The sequence below is a fragment of the Podarcis vaucheri genome, assembly GCF_965113315.1.
Source record: "Podarcis vaucheri genome assembly, chromosome: 3".
NCBI classification, from domain to species: Eukaryota; Metazoa; Chordata; class Lepidosauria; order Squamata; family Lacertidae; genus Podarcis; species Podarcis vaucheri.
In genome coordinates, this window is record NC_138761.1 from 85,627,034 (window position 1) to 85,648,101 (window position 21,068).

The window sequence follows — 21,068 nt, forward strand, 5'->3', positions numbered from 1 at the left end:
AGAAAATCAGTTCACGATTATGTTATGATGATAGGAAGGTCTTGAAACACTTCTTAAGGCAAGCATTCCCCACCCCCCACACTTCAAATGCAAAGGTGTAGATCTCAGAGCATATTGTATTAGGGTTTTGAAAAACAAAAAACAAAACAAAACAAAAGCCATTCCTTGTAAAATTTGATATTGGTGGAGAAAAGGATTTTTATTTCTCCATCAGATAAAGAAAGCAATCCCAATGAGCTAATTTGCTGCTTTCGTTTAGTGTGGCTGAAGAGAATTAGTGCTGATAAGTCTAATGGAACAGGCATTACTTCTAGACAAGTGCTAGTGAGAGCAGGAATGAGGGTGTGCATTGGGTATAGATCATGGGTAGGCAAACTAAGGCCCAAGGGCCGGATCCGGCCCAATCGCCTTATAAATCCGGCCGGGAATCAGCGTGTTTTTACATGAGTAGAATGTGTGCTTTTATTTAAAATGCATCTCTGGGTTATTTGTGGGGCATAGGAATTTGTTCTCCCTCCAAAAAAAAATATAGTCCTCCCCCCCCCCAAGATCTGAGGGACAGTGGACCGGCCTCCTGCTGAAAAAGTTTGCAGACTCCTGGTATAGATGATACAATTTAGTGATCAAACGCAGGTAGTTATGCTGGTCATTAGGAAATGTACAGAGAGCATAAGATTGTGCTTATCAGGACAAACCAAGGTTCATAATGGAGTTTACAGATTTTCAGACACATCCTGTGGATTATTACTTCAGTGGTAAGGTGAAAGGAAAAGGGAAAGGACCCCTGGGTGGTTAAGTCCAGTCAAATGCAACTACGAGGTGCAGCGCTCATCTCTCTTTTCAAACCGTGTGCATGGATAAATACGTGCATAGCTAGAGTGGTTGTAATGTGAATTGGGGTTGTGTCAGGGAACTGCCATCGGAGGAACAGGTGGGGAAAGGGCTCACGGAGGTTGGGAGTGACTCGGCAGCTGAAGCAGGGACCAGCAGGGGGAGAGGTGGGTCTCTGGAGGAAAGTCTCACGGAGGTTGAGAGAGACGCAGCAGCTAAAGCAGAAACTAGCAGGGTGAGAGGAGGATCTCGGAGGGAAAGCGAGCAAGAGGGAGGGCTCAGGGACACGTCCAGCGAGAACAGTGGGGAGGTGTCTGAAGCTCCCATAGGGAGACCCATTCCTCGCCGGAAGCTGTCACGCCGCGAGTCCCGAAGACGTGTTTCCGTTAAGGAGCTTTTATGCTGGAAGCGCTTCCGAAAACAACCACTGTCGGAATCTGCAAGCGACTAGAGCAGACATGTCTGAGGAGCTCTGTCACAGACAGAGGTTTGTGGAGTTGCACAAACTCTGAGGGACTACGATTTTACGCACAAGCAGCTCATCATCCCATGACAGGTTGCTTGTGCGTAAACTGCAAACTGCTCCAAGCTGGTTGTATAGCTAAACCTTTCCCTGGTTTGACAGCCCTTACAACGCGACTGTCTCAGTCACTGGCAGAATCCGTGAGTGGGCGTCTCCTAAACTTCCTCCAACATAGAAATTCTTTGACGCCAAGTCTCCTCCTAGATTCTCTGCGCGGAAGCTTTCTGCGCAGCATAGGTGTGCCAAGCGGAGGTCCTGTGCTCTCTCCGCTGATTTCACTGGAAGAGTCTCGGAGCCTCCCCTCCGCAGTATTCTCAGCCTCCCCTTTCTCCCTGGTGTCCCCTGGATTTCCTTCCCCAGCGGAAGCTCTCTCTCTCTCCTTGCTAGTTCCCTCCCCTGCATCATTGGAGCGTCTTACCTCTCCTCTTGCCTCTGATGGCAGTTCCCTGACAGTGGTGTTTTTAAGTTTCCACTGCTGCCAAACAGCAAGACACTTCTCCATTTAAAAACCAGTTTGCCAATTCGGCTGACAAGTAGCTGTGGTAGAAAAAGCAAAGGCATCTCCAGTTGAAGTAGCAATTATTCACTGAGTACATATACCATGGAAACATAGAACTGTAGAGTTGGAAGGGACCCAGAGAGTCATCTTGTCCAACCCCCTGCAATGCAGGAATCTCAGACAGGTAAAAGGTAAAGGACCCCTGGATGGTTCAGCCCAGTCAACAGTGCTCATCTCACTTTTCAGGTCGAGGGAATGGTGTTTGTCCACAGACAGCTTTCTGGGTCATGTGGCCAACATGACTAAACCACTTCTGGCACAACGGGACACCAGGATGGAAGCCAGAGTGCACAGAAATGTGGTGTTTACCTTCCCGCTGCAGCGGTACCTGTTTATCTACTTGTACTGGTGTGCTTTCGAACTGCTAGGTTGGCAGCTGCTGGGACAGAAGAACGGGAGCTCACTCTGTCATGTGGATTCGAACCACCAACCTTCTGATCAGCAAGCTCAAGAGGCTCAGTGGTTTAGACCACAGTGCCACCCGCTCCCTCCAACTTCAGTTGTACTTGCTACCAAGCAATTGCAAACAGAATCGCAGCCTTTGAGTCACAGGGTGCAGTGAGACCTCCAGTCCTTTCTCCATTATCCTTGCCCCATTATCTTTTTGTCCCATCCCACTTCAGCAAACCTGTCCCCCCCCCAATTATTTCCCTTGGTTTTCTCCACCCCACCTTTCTTGATAAAATTATTCTAGCTCAGGGGTGGGAAAAAGTTTCTTTTCCTGAGGCAGGCCAGATCTTCATCTGCCCTGTGCTTTTTGGGCCACATTTGATTGGTGGTTGTGGCGGCCCACCTATCAGTCACCTAACACCACAATGACACCAGGTGATGAGCCTCTTTAAAGGTGAACTCCCAGCACACCTTGAAATAAAGTTTGCTCCAGGATCAGGAAGGGGTTTGCACTTAACTCCCTGCTGAAACAGTTGTTTCCCTGTGTCATGACATTTAGTTCACAGCAGCACCTGTTTGTAGCCACACAAACTGCAGCATGATGATATTCTTATACTTTTATTATATATACAGGTATCTGAGAAGCATCCGTTTGCATGTAAATGGAAAGCAATACTTCCAACTGTCTTTCAGTGTGAAAAGAAACAAAATGCTGAAATAATGAGTACAAAAAATTGCCGCTGTATGCTTTATGTGTCAAATATTTCAACTTATATCAACTTACAGAAGTGTGTTGCCTTTAGAAAAATACTTCTGCAAGAGAAAGAATATTTAGAAAGTGACAAGTTTGTGCATCCTTCCAAGGGGAGAAAAACAGTGTACCTTTAAATGTGACACAGTTAAACACCGAGATTGTGAGTACGTAGTTTGGAAAACCAACCTGACATCTCATGAATAAAATGAATACTCTACCAGGCTCAATCCTTTGATTTATTTCTCTTGAATGCATAAATTTCTCCCATCTAATTGGCCAGAATGATAGCATCAGTGTTACAAGAAAAATGAAAATTCCTAATAACATGGGATGAACTCATGTTTTCCAGTTTACAGTTTTTGGCCCTAAGGTACTTACTTCAGGAAAACCTTCTGAAAACTCCTTACTCCCACCTTTTGCTGATAATTCTGTAGCTAGTTTTTACACCTCTGGTACTCATCTTAAGGTGATTCCACCCCTCTCATTCAGGGATAGCTGTGTGATGATGGTGTGCAATTAATCAGATTTGGCTATTTGCCCATTTATAATGAGGGCAATACTTCAGGTCTCTGACAGTCCTAACCTAAATTGACTGAAATATATGTTAGTCATTTAATAAACCAGGTCTAAGCTACGGCCTCTGAAATGAGAGGTTAATTCAACAACTCATGAACTTTGGCAGTCTTGAACAGTATGACAATGATTCAATATTTGAATATAATCACTGTTAATTAATTATATAATTGCTGAAAATGTTTTTGTGGGGGCTTTTTGCCAACAGCCAAGTGGCAGCCAAGTGGACATTCTACAAAATGATGTATTTCCTTGGCAGGCCATTAGCATTCCAAATAGGAGAACTAACCCAACATTAAACTTGAAAAAGAAAAGTCAATTTTGTAGCTCAGATTATATTTTTGATCTGACATTATCTGGGAGGAAATTTGGGTGGCAACCAGCAATTGTCCTTTTCTTCTTTTTTATTGCTAAATAATACAGAAGTGTCTCGGCCACTTCCAATCCACAGTCTATGCATGCTGAAAAAGAATATGGAACCATCACTGCAACCATGGTCATCCTGTCTGGTCCTTGGCACTTACTGACCATTCTGAGAAAAAAAATCATTTGCTGCTTCTGCTGTTGCAGTCACTTTGAAAGCAGCCACTGTGAGAGTAAATGACAAAAACAGCTTGCCTGCCGAGACAGGTGCAGCTGACTCTTTCTAAATCAGACCACTGGTCCATCTAGCCAAATACCAGCAGCATCTCAGTCAGGAATCATGTGGCCAGTGTAATGATGGAAAATTGCATATAGCCCAGTGATAGAGTACATGCTTTGTATGCAAAAGACCTGTGGCTCAGTCCGTGGTATTTCCAGGCAGGACTGAGAAAAAGTCTGGTCTGAAACCCTGGAGAGCCACAGTCAATCACTGCAGAGAATACTGAGCAAGATTGAGCACTGGTCTGCCTTGGTATAAGGCAGCTTCCTATGTCGCCGCGCTATAAAGCCAATCATATGTTGCTATGTGCTGAATCACAAAGCCTCACTCTTAGATGGCTTTGTGACAACAGCATCTACCTATGTGATGTGATGACATCATAAAGCCAATTCAGAGCTGCAGCAATCTGAGTTGGTATAAGGGAGGGGCAAACATGTAGGTGATTACTTCCACCCATGTATGCAGCTCTACCCCATGTCATAATATGCTATTTTTTTCCTATGGAATATTTGCAGATATAGCTGCATATAGTGTACTGCCTACAGGCTGCAATAAAGGAAAGCTGGTTCCAGTGATGATGATGATGATGATGATGATAATAATAATAATAATAATAATAATAATAATAATAATAATAATTTATATCCCGCCCTCCCCAGCTGAAGCTGGGCTCAGGACGGCTAACAACAATCAAAATAATCCAACATTCTAAAAACATTTCATTATAAAAATTAATTAAAATCAAACTGATGGCAACCATTAAGCAAAATTCTGTGCAGATTGCCAGAGGAGGGGGTCAGGCTGCGCCCTGACCAAAGGCCTGGTGGAACAGCTCTGTCTTGCAGGCCCTGCGGAAAGATGTCAAGTCCCGCAGGGCCCTAGTCTCTTGTGACAGAGTGTTCCACTGCTCTGCCGAGAAAGCCCTGGCTCTAATTGAGGCCAGCCTAACCTCTCTGTGGCCTGGGATCTTCAGGATGTTTTTATTTGCAGACCGTAAGTTCCTCTGTGGGACATACCAGGAGAGGCGGTCCCGTAGGTACGAGGGTCCTAGGCCGTATAGGGATTTAAAGGTTAAAGCCAGCACCTTAAACCTGATCCTGTACTCCACCGGGAGTCAGTGCAGCTGGTATAGTACCGGATGAATGTGATCTCACAGCAAAGACCCCATAAGGAGTCTCGCCGTGGCATTCTGCACCCGCTGGAGTTTCTGGGTCAGTCTCAAGGGCAGCCCCATGAAGAGCGAGTTACAATAATCCAGCCTGGAGGTGACCGTCGTGTGGATCACAGTGGCTAGGTCAGGGTGAGAGAGATAAGGGGCCAACTGCTTAGCCTGGCGGAGATGAAAAAATGCCGCCTTTGTTATAACTGTAATCTGCGCCTCCATAGAGAGGGAGGTATCGAAGATTACATCCAAACTCTTAACGGACGATGCTGGCACTAATTGCACCCCCACAAGAGATGGGAGTTGCCCCCTCAATCCCATATCGCCCCGTCCCAGCCACAGGACCTCTGTCTTCGAAGGATTTAACTTCAACTGGCTCCCACGTAACCATCCAGCCACAGCTTCCAGACATCTGGTCAGTGTGTCTGGGGCTGAGTCAGGATGTCCATCCATCAACAGATAGAGTTGGGTGTCATCGCCATACTGATGGCAACCCAGCCCAAAACTCCGGACAAGCTGGGCGAGGGGGCGCATAAAGATGTTAAAAAGCATTGGGGAGAGAATCTTACCCTGAGGCACTCCACACACCAAGGAGTGGCGCGATGACAATTCCCCCCCAAGCGCCACCCTCTGTCCCCGACCAGAGAGAAACGAGTGCAGCCATTGAAGGACTGTGCCCTGGATCCCCACGTCGGCAAGGCGGTGGTCCAGGAGTTCGTGATCGACCATATCAAAGGCTGCTAACAGGTCTAGAAGAATCAGTAGCCCCGACCCGCCTCGATCCAGCTGCCTGCGGAGATCATCTGTTAGGGCGACCAGAGCCGTCTCGGTCCCATGACCAGCGCAGAAGCCGGACTGGAATGGATCGAGAGCCGATGTTTCATCCAGAAACCTACCAAGCTGTTCAGCAACCGCTCTCTCAATCACCTTACCCAGGAACGGAAGATTCGAAACTGGGCGGTAATCTAAGGGATCTAATGATGTTTTCTTTAAGAGTGGGCGCACCACTGCCTCCTTCAGATCCCCTGGGAATATCCCGGTGCCAAGGGACAAATTGATAATATCACCCAGGGAGGCCCTGGGCATTTATGTTGCTTTTTTCCAGAAATGGCAGTCCTCCCCCTCTCAGCCCGCCATACACGCACATTTAGAAACAAAAGAGAGTTTTAAAAGCACTTTGTGCTTTGGCATGGGGCTTGCTATTGAAAGAATAAAGGCGGGGGGAATCCACTGTGCTAGCCCACCTTATGAGCCTAAACAGCTCTTTGGTTCCCAGCTTATGATTCCACGTGTGCTTTTATTTGGAAAGGTCTGGGCATGCTGCCAAGTCCATATGGCTCCATAAATAATGGCTCCGTGACTTTGTGAAGGTAAGATGTGTAGGATATGGATCAGAATTAACATTATCTTGCTGTGTTTAATATGAGGAGGAGATAATCCAAAAGGCTTGGCAGAGCTACAACAGAGTTGACACAGAAAGCCATTGGTACTGACTATGCTAACTTGCACTGCTCTCCAGGGTTTCAGGTAGAAATCTTTCTCCAGATGTCCCTGGAGATGAAGGGGAGTAAACTAGAGACCTTCAACATGGAAACATGTCCTCTGAGTTACTGGCTCTTCTATGTATCACCCCTCTGGGGAGGAGGTACTTTTATCTACTTAAGTAGAACGGTACATGCATGTGCTTTGACATCTGCTGTAGGCAACAATAGGTTTCTGCCAAGGTACAAGGACGTTCTCTTTGGAGCTCTAATTTGCAGCCGTCCATTCTTCATTTGAAAAGTGTTAACCCTCTGGTACAAACTCTACGGGCTGACTGTGTTTGTAGGCTCTTTCCATTTCTGATGACCCCTGTGGATCTGACTGCATGAAGGGTGAGGTCTAAAGGGGTTTGGGTTAGGGGCCCCTACGATACAGGCAGTCGGCCAGCAGTAACATAATGTCCCTCAAATGGTTCTCAACAGAATGAACTGCTTTACTGAGCAAATTGGAAAACTGGGGAGAACACCTTTCTCCGCAGAGCAAATAGCAATATTAGAACCTGTGACATTAATGTAATTTCCTATAAAGCAAAGACCTAATTTATTGTGGAAAGTAAGAAAGGTCTTTCTCTTTGCTTTGATATAATGGATTTAGGATCAAAAGGAGAAACTATTATATTTTGTAGTTGTAATTGAAACACTCGGGGATTAGAATAAAAGGTGTTGTTTCATACTTCTAACTTCCCCAGGTCAGTTGGGCATTCTGGGATCTCTTACTGGTTCAGAGGTTTTTTTTTGTAAGTACAGGAGAAACTTTCTGTAATATCTGTTTGCAAATCTGCAAGTTAAACGTGGCGGATCAGCCACGCAACCAGGCAAGTCTATAAAGTATTGCTAGCTCCCTTCCTCTTGAAAAGAATGGGGCATAACCTTGGCGCTCCCATCCAAAGATCCTTTTTGCCAGCTACCTTCTAAAACACAAGATAGGAAGAGGCCATAGGTAAGTGGTGGCACGCTTGAAAAGATCCCCAGGTTCATGGTACTCCCTTCCCAGAGTCCATTTTTCCAGCTTCCTTCTAAAATAGAGGTTGGGTAGAGACCATAGCTCAGTGGGGCAATGCATGCCAAGACTCCCAGGTTCAAACCTAGGTTCATATCCAGATAGAACCATGTGAGGCCCATGTCTGAAACCTTGGAGAGATGCTGCTAGTTGATGCAGTAGACAATACTAGGCTGAATGGACCAATGGTCTGATTAGGTATGAGGCAACTTGATGTGGATTGTTTCCTCCCCTACATACATTCTAACTGCCAGCTGTTAATCTCTGAGCTGGGTGGATGGAGCATGTTGTTGTTTAGTCATTTGGTCGTGTCTGACTCTTCGTGACCCCATGGACCAGAGCACGCCAGGCACTCCTGTCTTCCACTGCCTCCCGCAGTTTGGTCAGACTCATGTTTGTAGCTTTGAGAACACTGTCCAACCATCTCGTCCTCTGTCGTCCCCTTCTCCTTGTGCCCTCCATCTTTCCCAACATCTTCTTGCAGTTTGATCTTCTTGCAGTCCATGGGACTCTCAAGAGTCTCCTCCAGCACCATAATTCAAAAGCATCAATTCTTCGGTGATCAGCCTTCTTTATGGTCCAGCTCTCACTTCCATATATCACTACTGGGAAAACCATAGCTTTAACTATATGGACCTTTGTTGGCAAGGTGATGTCTCTGCTTTTTAAGATGCTGTCTAGGTTTGTCATTGATTTTCTCCCAAGAAGCAGGAGTCTTTTAATTTCGTGACTGCTGTCACCATCTGCAGTGATCATGGAGCCCAAGAAAGCATGCTAGTAGCCACCACCTATGCAACCAACATTCACTTAAACAAATATCTGCCAATCTTCAATGCTTATCAAGGAATCAGCTGCAATAATCTTATAGTGCAGCTTCCTGGAAAGGAGAGAATGTGGCATAATAAGAAAACTGCATGGGCCCCTTACATAACAAACCAGCACATGTTTCTTGGTTGTTGCTGCTTTGTAGTGTTACCACTGGTTGCAAAGAGGCTGAAACACACTTCCAAATCTGACTGCATCACAATATACACAGAAGGAACAGCATAAGGGCAAACAAGTTCCATTGAGCTGGGAATACGAAGTACTCTTACCACCAGCAAGTCTTTAGTCCTGCTAGTTTTCAAACAAAGCATTAGTATTAATTATAAGAATTAGAAAACTTGTCAGAGACTAAGAGGAAAATAATTTCCAAGTAAATTATAGCCAAGAGAATAATTTGAATAAGGTACTAACTATTAACTGAAAAGTTTGCAAATATTATGGTGCCTACATGCCCTATAAGGGTATTGTTAAATGTTTAAAATTAATCTTGCTCTCTCTTTGGCTCTTTTAATTCATTTTGAATTAAATAAACCAGCTTGAAGTATGCCCCCTTCCTGGAATGCAATCAGGCTAGTATTTTTATAATATGACTACCTGCAGTGTAATATATGACAGTACAAAAAAACATTATGAAAACTGGAGCCCAGAGCCATTTGACTCCTGGGTTCAGAAAACACTTTCCCCTTTCTTTCTCAAAATGAGAGGAATGCTTGTCCATATGTGCATGCCCATACATGCACAGATTTCGTGCTGCTTTAAAAAAATAAACATCTCACATAGCCACAGCAGGGAAAACTGCCCTTTGCCACATTATTTGCTTTTAACCCTTTGAAGCTTATATGCCAGAAATGCAGTTTCTCTTCTCTCCCTCTCTTCTATCTTCCTTGCCTGGGAGGCATTGCAGGAAGTGAAACGTTGACATTGGATGTTGGGCAATAGGCAGATGCGGGGACTGAGGTTCATCCAATATTTTTGAAGAAAGTGTTGGCCTTTTGTTAATTGGCCCACTTATGAGTTTTATTAATTGTAGTAACTGAGTAGTCAATAGTGCATGATTGGAGATTTTGTCATAATATTAAGTGTGTGCACCACTGTGGTTCTGACACAGGTTTGCTGCTTCACCCTGAGGCTACCCAATTCACTTTTGAATACATTCATGTTTGGTTTGTTCTCCCCACCGACCCTTTTCACTATTGGGAAATTTTAAAAATGACTAACATTTCCCCCTTTTGACAAATGTGGATGAAATTTGCAGGCATGCTAGTTTCTCCAGGGTGGATAAAGTGTGGAAAATTGCAGACAAGCTGGTCTTGGGATGTTTGTGCTTGGCCATATGTCTATATGCCATATGTCCTCTTTTCTCAGGATACGTTCCCTTTTTCATGATGAGAGTCTCCATAGAGATCCATAGTTAAAAGAAGAAGTCAGCAAATATGTCCTCTTTTTCGCTCTTCAAAATTTTTTAAAGGAACTAGTTATAACTCAGAGTAGACCTATTGAAATAATTGAACAAAACTAAGTTAGGTTTATCAATTTGGATATGTCTACTCTGAGTAAAACTTAGTTGAATACCATCCAATCCCCTATTTTAAAAGAAGTGCTTGTAATTTTCAGTCATACCAGGTTGGATAAAGCCTGTCAAATTAGAAGCAAATAGTTTTAGGGACTTTAGTTGTAGACACCTTTAATTATCTATAACTTTTCTGCTTCTAAGCAGAAAGCTCACCTTGTCATGAACAAGGTTTCTCCAGAGAGAAGCTGCCACACAAACTCCTGTTCTCTTATTATGGCTGTGTTTGGAACCTTTAATAAAGATTTTCAATCATTCCAAAGGGAAAGTGGTGTTTAAGCTAGAAGCACCACTTTTTGGCTACCCTCCTCCCTGAAAACATTTGAAATATCTTTTATGGCAGCATTCTGACATATATCCCTTCATAGATTTGATTGTGTCAACAAAATCCTGCAAGAAAAGAGAAAAAACCCAAACAAACCAAGTCTTGATGTTATGTCAAGGAAAATGTTGCTCTCTTCCCTCATCCTCTTTGTCCATGACATGTGCAAAAACTTTGAAGAGTTTGCAGAAGAAGCAAAGAAAACGAGTCGTCAAGTGGAACCCACACATTCAGATAAAAGATCCTCGCTGTGTAGAGACACAAATCAGTTTCCCCAGATGGAAAAAATAACTGACTGCCTGCTTTCTGGAGGAGACAAATCCAGGTTGGAAACATTCTACATTATCTTAGGCAAACTTCAAGTGCTTACACAAAAGTTGTGGATTTATTCGGGTTCCTAGCCATTATCGACCTATTCTTCCCAAAATCGTGGTACACTGAAAAGTGATGCAGAGTGAGAGCAGAATGTATGAAACATGAAAAGAGGATCCCAAATGCAGAAGGATTGAAGGGGTGCTGCTCTATACTGTAAGCATATTCAGCAGTTCTTTGGTTTTCAAATTTTAGGCACAAAATCTTAACATACTGCTTCTGGTGTGAAATACAGATATTTTGGGGCAGGATTATATGTATATATTTACTATTTCTTTCTACAGCTGTGGGGGAGGGCGCCGTACAAAGTGCATTGAGGGGAGGCGGACTCACATGAATATTTCCCCCCTGGCCTTCTCAGTCTTTAAAAGGCCCTGCATGCAGCTAAGTGCTTCTGGAGACCTGTGGAGGTAATTGGTTGCCATTCCCAATGGCTCATTGCATTCAATTCATTCAGAGAATTTGTCTGTTATTATACCAAAAGGAACATAAGAAGAGCCTTGCTGCAGCAAGCCAAAAGCTAATCTCGTCTCATTTCTCACAGTGGTTAACCAGATGCCTATGGGAAGCCTGCATGCACAACCTGAACCCATCAGCACTCAACAATCACAGCTACCTGGTTTGGTAGATGAATTTGACTGTACTGCAAATTAAACACAATTTCCTTGAGAACTTCTCTCCAGCTGAGTATGTTAAATTCTGTACACATGTAGGCAGTGTTTGGTGGACCAATGGCCCAAGCCAGCTTACTTGCAGGTGAATGCACCAACGTTTTTAAAGGTCAAGTCCTTATCCTTGCTGAAACATTTGTAGATTGCTATGAACTATGTGACTGGACTACCCAACCAAGCAGTATTTTCCTATCTGGATTAATCACATCTCTTGCTTTTTGCAAATATTTTATGTAATGATCAAACTCTTCCACATCCCACCCCGCCTCCATATCTAACACCTGCTTCTGTTCAAAGGTACATTTGTTTGGGGGATGAATTTCTAAACAACACTTCACTGCAGGTGAAATGAAATGGCATTGCTTTGTGGGCAAGATGATAAAATGCATACAAATAGCACCGTCAGCCTCACATACACACAACACCAGGTTAGTCACACAACTCAAATTGATTAATGTTGTTGTTGCATATATGTCAACAATCCTAAGGTTTGAGAGTCAGTAGCACAGATGTTGTACAGGTGTGGTGATCTGTTGTGGAACAATCCAGTGTGGTGTAGTGGTTAAGAGTCGTAATCTGGGGAACCAGGTTCACATCTCCGCTCCTCCACATGCAGCTGCTGGGTGACCTTGGGCTAGTCAAACTTCTCTGAAGTCTCTCAGCCCCACTCACCTCACAGAGTGTTTGTTGTGGGGGAGGAAGGGAAAGGAGAATGTTAGGGCTTTGAGACTCCTTAGGGTAGTGATAAAGCGGGATATCAAATCCAAACTCTTCTTCTTCTTCTTCTTTGGATAAGATAACAGTGGCTACTCAGACCTTGTTGCAGGTTGTGAAGGTGCCCCCATAACAGGCTAAGCTTCAGGACCCCAAGAATGAGGGTCAAATCAGTTTTTTTCTTAAATGTTTGTCAAGACATTTCATGAGTACTGAGCTGATTCTGACTCGAGCTGAGTCAGATAGTGTAAAAGAAGCATTACAAAAAATTGAGGAATTTGGAGAGGTGGCAGGTTTTAAGGTAAATAAGAATAAAACTAAAATGCTGGTTAAAAATCTAACTAAGGAAGAAACGAAAGATCTAGAACAAAAAGTGGAAATCATGGTGGTGAAAAAAGTGAAATATTTGGGAGTGTGGATCACGGCAAAAAACATAAACCTATATAAAGATAATTATGAAGTTACATGGAAAAAAATAAAGAAAGATCTGGAAATATGGGAGAGGATGAAATTTTCCTTTTTAGGAAGGATAGCAGTGGTTAAAATGAATGTTTTGCCGAGAATGTTGTTTCTATTTCAAACTCTTCCAGTTATTAAAGGTTTAAAACAATGTAAAGAATGGCAGAGAACCCTGATGAAATTCATCTGGCAGGGGAAAAGACCAAGGATTAAAATGAAAATATTAACTGATAAAAAGGAAAGAGGAGGTTTTGCTCTCCCAGATTTGAGTCTATATTATGAAGCAGCGTGCCTACTTTGGCTAAAAGATTGGATAAAACTGGAGAACAGAGACCTGTTGGATTTAGAAGGTTTCAATAATTGGTACGGGTGGCACGCATATCTCTGGTATGAGAAGGTGAAAGTCCACAGGGCTTTCTTAAATCATATTTTCAGGGGACCAATATATCAGGTCTGGGAAAGAAATAAGAACCTTCTTGAAAGAAAAACACCATGGTGGATCTCACCGGTAGAGGTCTTAACAAAAAAAAAAACCAACATGGAAGGGAAGACAGCCACTTACGAAGATTTGGTAAGAAAATCAGAACAAGGGCTTAAACTTAAACCTTATGAGGAAATAAAGGATCAATTCACCGGTTGGTTACAGTATCATCAGGTGAATGATATGTTAAAGCAAGATAAAAGAAAAATGGGCTTTGAGGACAAGAAATCAAAATTCAATATAGAAATAATAGAAGGTAAAAACAAAACATTGTCTAAATTATACGACATATTACTGGAATGGCATACAAAAGACGAGGAAGTCAAAGAGGCAATGATTAAATGGGCAATTGACTTCGGCTATAACATCGAGTTTGAAAAGTGGTTGAAATTGTGGAATAGAGATATTAAATTTACGGCCTGTACGAGTTTGAGAGAAAATGTCTGGAAAATGCTCTATAGATGGTATCTCACGCCGGCAAAATTAGCTAAAATCTATAGATCAGAAAATAAGACATGCTGGAAATGTGGTGAAGTGGAGGGAGACCTCTACCATATGTGGTGGCAATGCAACAAGGTGAAGGTTTTTTGGGAAGCAATTTATAATGAACTTAAAAAAGTTTTTAAATATACTTTTCCCAAAAGACCTGAGGCCTTTTTGCTGGGAATTATGGGTAAGGAAATAAAAAATGAAGATAAAAAAATTTTTCTCTATGCCACCACAGCTGCAAGAATTATGCTGGCACAAAACTGGAAAACAGAAAATATACCTAACGTAAGTGACTGGCAGGTCAAAATGATTAACTATGCCGAGCTAGATAGATTAACAGGCAGAATACGAGACCAAGACGACCAGAAATTTCAAAAAAATTGGAGTAAATTTTGGAAATATATTGGAACGGATATATAGGAGGAACTGGCGGTATTAGAAAAACTTTATCAGCTAATAAGTATAAACTTTAATAAACTAATTACGCAATCCGGGATTTATTTGATACTTACCAAAAGGGTGGAGGGAAGTCAAAGGCTAAGTAGAGCCTAATGCTTATATTATTTTTTTTGTATGATTGTATGCTTACTTTTTGTATAGCATGAAAATAGGATGAATAATTTATGTTAAAATGTCTATTTTTGTATTTGTTTGTCCTTTTTTTTTTCTTTTACAAATTCTGAATAAAAATTTACTTGCAAAAAAAAAAAAGAATGAGGGTCAAATCAGTTTTTTTCTTAAATGTTTGTCAAGACATTTCATGAGTACTGAGCTGATTCTGACTCGAGCTGAGGAGACTGTGTGCCCACCATCCTCTCCCTTCCCAATCAAAGCACCTGGCCACCATTCTAGAAGGTCACATGAGTTCAGTTTGGTACGTGCACATGACGTTTACCTCATACAGCCAGAAGAAGCCAGGATCCTCATTAGCAACAACTGCTTCACTGCTAGCTGAATAACAACTGCTGGCCTATGAATTTGTTATTTTCCTGTCAGATGTCAGGCATATCAAATGCAAGAAACTTGGTTTTCAGCAGCAGGAAGGAAAGTGCTAACAAGTTGTCCCAAAGAAAAATACTGTGGTACTGGAGTTCAAAAAAAGAAAGAAAAAAAAATAAGGGCACTTAAAACAAGATTTGTAGGGAAACAATGTAGTATTCTACTGAGATACAGGGCCTAGCTTGAAGAGAAACATGTATAGACAAGGAGGAAAAAATGGAGTGGGTGGCGAAAATGCAGAACCCAAATCCCAAACCTCAGAAAAAGGATAAAAAGAAGCCCTGACAATGAATCACCAACTTAGAGGATTGGCTGTTTTTGTAAACAAGGCAGTCAACTCTAGGGACACTGAGACATCATTCCAACAATATCAATAACTACCTCTAATTTACTTGAATCCACCAGACACCCATCCAGCCCAACTGAAAGAATGAAAGTGATGAGGCTTTACAGAGGAGGGCCTGGCTTACCATGAGGCAAACAGAGACTCTTGCCTCTGGTGGCAGATTGGGAAGGGCAGCAGAATGAGGACACCACCTTCTGCCTCCTACCTATGCCCCCCTGCATCACCGAAATGAGTGTGCCTTCTTGCCAGCTGCAAATTTCAGCCCCTCCTGCCAGTAGACGCACCTGGCCTAGCTAGAGCCGTCAAGGAATTGTAGACTTAGAAGCGACCCTGAGGATCATCTGGTCCTACTCCCTGCAATGGAAGAATATGCAGTTGTCCCATATGGAGATTGAGCTCACAACCTTGACGTTATCAGCACCACGGTCTAAACAGCCGAGCTATTCATTAAACAAAACACAGGTGCTGAAGTTTGTTTATTATAATGATAGCCCACCTTTTATCCAAGGAGCTCAGGGTGGCATACACTCTGGCCACTCACTTCATTTTATCTTCACAACAACCCTGTGAGGCTGAGCGACTGTGACTGGCCCAAGGTGACCCAGTGAACCTCAAGGCAGAGTGGGATTTCAAACCCTGATCTCCCATATCCTAGGCCCAGCATGCTAGCACTCTAGCCACGATGCCTCACTGGTCATGTATCCTACTTTAAAAGGACAGGCCCCTATCTGAAGCACTGTCAGAGGACATTCCTCCATTCAGGAGCAATATGGCTCAAGTCTGGTTTAAAGGTGACAAGAAGAAAAGCATAAGAAAGGAGAGCAGGAACCTCCGGGCCCATCAATAGTTAGTTACCTGGACAGCAGACTAGCCATTCTTCCCCACTGTCGTGAGATGTACAGTCGTACCTTGGAAGTCAAACCGAATCCGTTCTGGAAGTCCGTTTGACTTCCAAAACGTTCGGAAACCAAAGCGCGGCTTCTGATTGGCTGCAGGAAGCTCCTGCAGCCAATCGGAAACTGCAGAAGCCCCATCGGAAGTTTGGGTTTCAAAGAATGTTCGCAAACCAGAACACTCACTTCTGGATTTGCGGCGTTCGGGAGCCGAAACATCCAAGTACCAAGATGTTCAGGATCCAAAGTACGACTGTATTTTGATTTAGCGTGTTCTCCCTCATGGAGAGTGCGTGTTGCGGTGGGGTCCGCCAGGCCACCCCTCTGTTGCCAGGCAGGACTACTAAGGAAGCCGGTGGCCACGATTGGGTGGCTGGGTTGCTGGGGTAAATTCTATGTTGCAATTTGGTGGGAGGGATCAGTGGTTTTAAATCCTGTGCACGCTGCTTGGTGCTTTCTCTTTTGCTGCGTGCAATGGATCACCCGCCAACCTACCCTAATTTTATGGGTTTTGTGTTGACCCTGCTATGCCTGTCATGGGGTCGTCTGCCATTGGGGCAGGGGCCTGGTAGGAATTTTGTCCATCTGGCTGATTGGCTGTGCCATTTGGTTTTTGCCTACTGCGTAGCAAATCGTCAAAACTTGTAAGGTTGCGGTTAGGCATTGGTTATCGATTGGTTGGAGGAGGGGTTAGGATTGGCTGGGCCTGCCCCTCCATGGTTGCTGTGTAAAGGGAATTCCATTAAAGGAATCCAGTGGCTTTCCAATTTTTCGTCCAAATTGCTGGAATGGGGCTAGGGCCAGCAAGCCCTGCGGAGCATGCGGGGACAGGTGAGGGTCTGTGGCTCAGCTCCATTTCTCCCCAATATTGTTTTCCCTTACTGACTTTCATTGGTGTCCGGAAGTCAGTTCTGTCCCCAGGCGGGGGGACAGATAGTCTTAATCAATGCCTAAGCAACCACTCACATTTATGTAATTCAAGAAAGTTGTGGCCAAAATTATGCCAAAAACCTTAAACAAAAATTATGTGTGTGTTGCGAGTTATTTGAGGGTGGCTTGGGGACCTCAACACGCGAAAAACCTCACATTCTTGCAAATCACGCTTCTGGCTTGGGTATTTTGAATATGAAAATCTCACATCCTGCAGGAGCTGTATCTTACGTTTATTAGCTCAGGAAAAATAATAAAGCAGAAGTAAAAGGGCCTTCCAACACAACATGATATTCCAGAAAATATTACTTTGTAAGAGGTGGGATGCATAAACGTGCAGCAGGCACACAGAAAAATCCTCAGCCTTGTTTTTGTACAAAACACCTTTTCTGGGTTTGGTGTCAATACCGTATAAGTCTGAGGTTGCCATCACCCCATGAACTGATCTTGTTTTATTCATTTGTTCAATTTATATCCTGACCAAGGACCACAGTGTAGTTTACAATATAAAACACAAAAATACATCACATAATAACAAAACAAAAGAACAACACTCCCCCAACCCATTTAAAATGCCATAGATTGTTTTAATTAGCCAAAGGGTTGGGAGAAGAGGAATATTTTCACCTGGGAAAAGCATGTTCCACAAGTAGGGAGCTACCACTGAAAAGGCCTGTTGTGTTGTTAGCCTTTCATGGAGGGGGTATAAGAAGAAAGGCCTCAGATGATGATCACAGGTTCCAGGTCGGTTCATATGGGGAGAGGTGGTCCTTGAGGTATTGCAGTCCTGAGCCATTTAAGGCTTTATAGGTCATTTAACTGGGCTATGAAACTAACTAGCAGACAGTGCAGTCTGGCCAGATTTGGCGTTATATGCTCAAACCATCTTGCCCCAGTGAGCAACCCGGCCTCAGCAGATGACATTTATGAACCATCTTCAGGTATAACGTGTCGCAGTAACGCTTTGCATGCCTTGCTTCCATGACAGGATGGGTCAGCACAACTGAGAGAAACAGCAAATCGTGCAACACCCTTGCCCAAAAGAAAAGAAAGCAATGTTGCCCCCCCCCCATTGTCTGCCAAGCAGTGAAAAGATTCCAGGGAGTCCCAGGCATTCACCTAGGTTTTGTGGTTTCTTTGGAAACCAGGCTATACTTAAACTATGGTGTAATTATGAAATATAGCTTACTTACATGCAAACATTCACATCTCAGGAGGGGCTTGCCCCCCCATGGCAACATAGAAATGGATTCAATGGCACCCCAAATGCTATCACCATGTCTCCCTCCCAGCTTGTCTCAGGCGGCCCACCAAGAGTTCTACTGGCCCCCTTTCTCCTGTGCTTTGAATCCTCTCGCAAACGGCCCCATTTTTCCCTGCTGCCTATGTCTTTGCTCATGTTAACCCTAGAAACTCCTGGTTTTCACAGACTCAAAGATCTTGATGGGTTGGTGATTGGCTATCAGCACCCTTGTTCTTCTTAACATCTCTCAGGGAAATGCCGGGGGAAAAACAGCTTTGACTGCATGTTTACACTACTAAGCTGTCCAAGTGAAGACTCCAAGTATCTAGTCATTTCTAACTTAACTCTGGGAATTATGGGGAGGGTACCCAGGAATTTTAGGGGGATCTGCACCCCCTAAACTTGTAACAATACAATGAATGCTGAGATTCAGACTAATTATTTCATTCACTTTTGATGTGAAATATCTTTTTACTTTGTCATTTTAATGCACATAATATTTCCTTAGGAGTGTTGCTAGTCACCACAGCTTTAAAATGGTCTTTGGTGAGTGCAAGGATAAATATGAATTTGCCTGTATTTAGAGGTTGTGTAGTTATCTTGAATGCAAAGCCCTCATTGAGCCAGAGGTGGAGGATTCCAAAGCAAGCCCAGAGTCCAAAGTACTGTGTTATTCATTTTGTGTCCAAGACCTTTGGACCTCTCTTCTCCAACAATCAGTCTTTTGCTTCCCCATGCTCCATGGCAAAGTGTTTCTGAAAATGAGAAACTAATTGGTGATACAGATTGGGGTTTTGCCGTTCAGAGGAGGTGGGAAGTAAAGGAAAAAAAATGCTTTGGGCATGTTTGAGCCTTGTGATCAGATACAGTAGTGCTTTGCATTCCAGTCAAAGCTATCCTTTGCTCCTGAACGTATACTGAAATGACTCTTGCCTTTTCTTTATCTGCTTTGGTGAACTCACCTTGATCCTTTCTGCTCACCTGGGACCATAACAGGCAGAAAGAGCCGGATCTCTTTACCCCCCCCCCCAGCTGATACTGCTATTTACATTTTATTTTAGAAACTATGCGTGTTAATTCCAGTCACATGATTAACCTAGTTTGGCCCATAATGAATAGTTAGTACTTTGTTTAATATCCTGATTTTTCAAAGGCCAATTCTCCCGGTAAACTTTTAAAAATATACAGGAAAAACTGTCAGCAAGATTGCAAAGGAAAATGAGTAATCTTTCTGGAATGTGCCCATCTATGAAGCCATGAGTGCAAGGGGACAGGCAAACTAAATGTTGTGTTTTAATAACTCTAAAGGGCCGCTTCAATTCCAGAAGAGACTAAGGCTTATCACAGTAAAGACCAAACAGTCCTTGCTTAAAGGCAGTTCACGTACAAAAAGCCAAAGTGGCACAAGACGCCTCTAAATTCCAATAGTAAGCTTGCCCTTTACTGCGACAGTCAATAATCACTGTGCCGGCCGATAGCCTACCATGTCCTTTAGTAACAGAAAGGACAAGTTTCATGCTTTCATACCTGCCGCTGCTAAAACTCTTCCATATTCTAGAACCCGCTACAGTTTCACTTCAATTGATTGGGCAGCAATTTATTCCAGCATCCTCACATTCCTCTGTAAATGTCACATTCACTTTGCAGATAGATTTGCCCTCTTGCTTTCTCATTGCATATACTTATATATGAAATAAAGATAGAAAAAATAGGTAATCTTAATGCGCAACTTTACTATGTATATCCGTTTTAAAACTTCATGTTACTTACATTTTGATAAACTTGTTTTTAACATTTATCAGTATTTGCAATTGCTATTTTATATCCTTTCATATAAACTAGTTAGAGGTTTTTGGTTGATTAAGCAGTAAAAATCTTGCTAAATAAAAATATTAAACTTTACCCTGTAATATCCTACTTTGAAGCTGAAGTATGGCCATGGTTTTCTTGTCACTCTTCCTTTCTATAAAGAATTCACACCATTAAAACAAGGTTTTTGCTTGGAGTTTATGGAAGCTAACCTGTTTTCTATAGAAAGGGCTGGATAAGTCCCCCTTCATGGTGATTATCAATCAAGGAAGGTCAGAATGACAGGTAGTTGTCAAAGGGTGTTATTCAGAATCTGGCATGAAGATCAAAGAGGGATGACAAAGCAGTGAGGGGGTGTTGACCCTTGTAGGGACTTGAAAGGGGCAAAGGAAAGAGATTCAGTTTCATGGGAGAGCTGGCAGAGAAGGGGGACTGGGAATCTCTGCATTGTTTTGTATTCTGGTGGATAAGCGGCTTGAAGTTGATTTGAAAAGCTAATGGAGGCCAGGCAAGAGATTAAGCTTTTGTGGGGGGGAAACATGGTGTGAAATGCAGCGGATGAAGCTGCTCTTGGCAGTAGGATTTGGGAGGCAATTATAGTTGCCAGATTCAATACACAAACGGAGCTCTTGTGCATTTAAGGAAATGCAGGCTGTAAGGGAGAATTTGCAGAGGCAAGAAAACTGGACTGGCCAAAATTTCACCCAGCCATCAGGGGAATCCTGTCCCACACTGAGTCTGGAAACCTTCCAGTGATGGAGAGCAAGTTGAATGATCCAGACTCTGGAAACAGGGATAAATAGAAATTGGAACTCTAAGGGGCTGATACCAGATAAAGCCTCATCTAAGGAAGCAGCAATAAGCTGACCCTAAATTTGCTGACATGGAATCTGCCAGAGAAAGCCATCTAAAATGAAACTGCAGAATCAGAAGCAATTGCTCCAAAAAAGCAGAGTATTGTGTGGCACT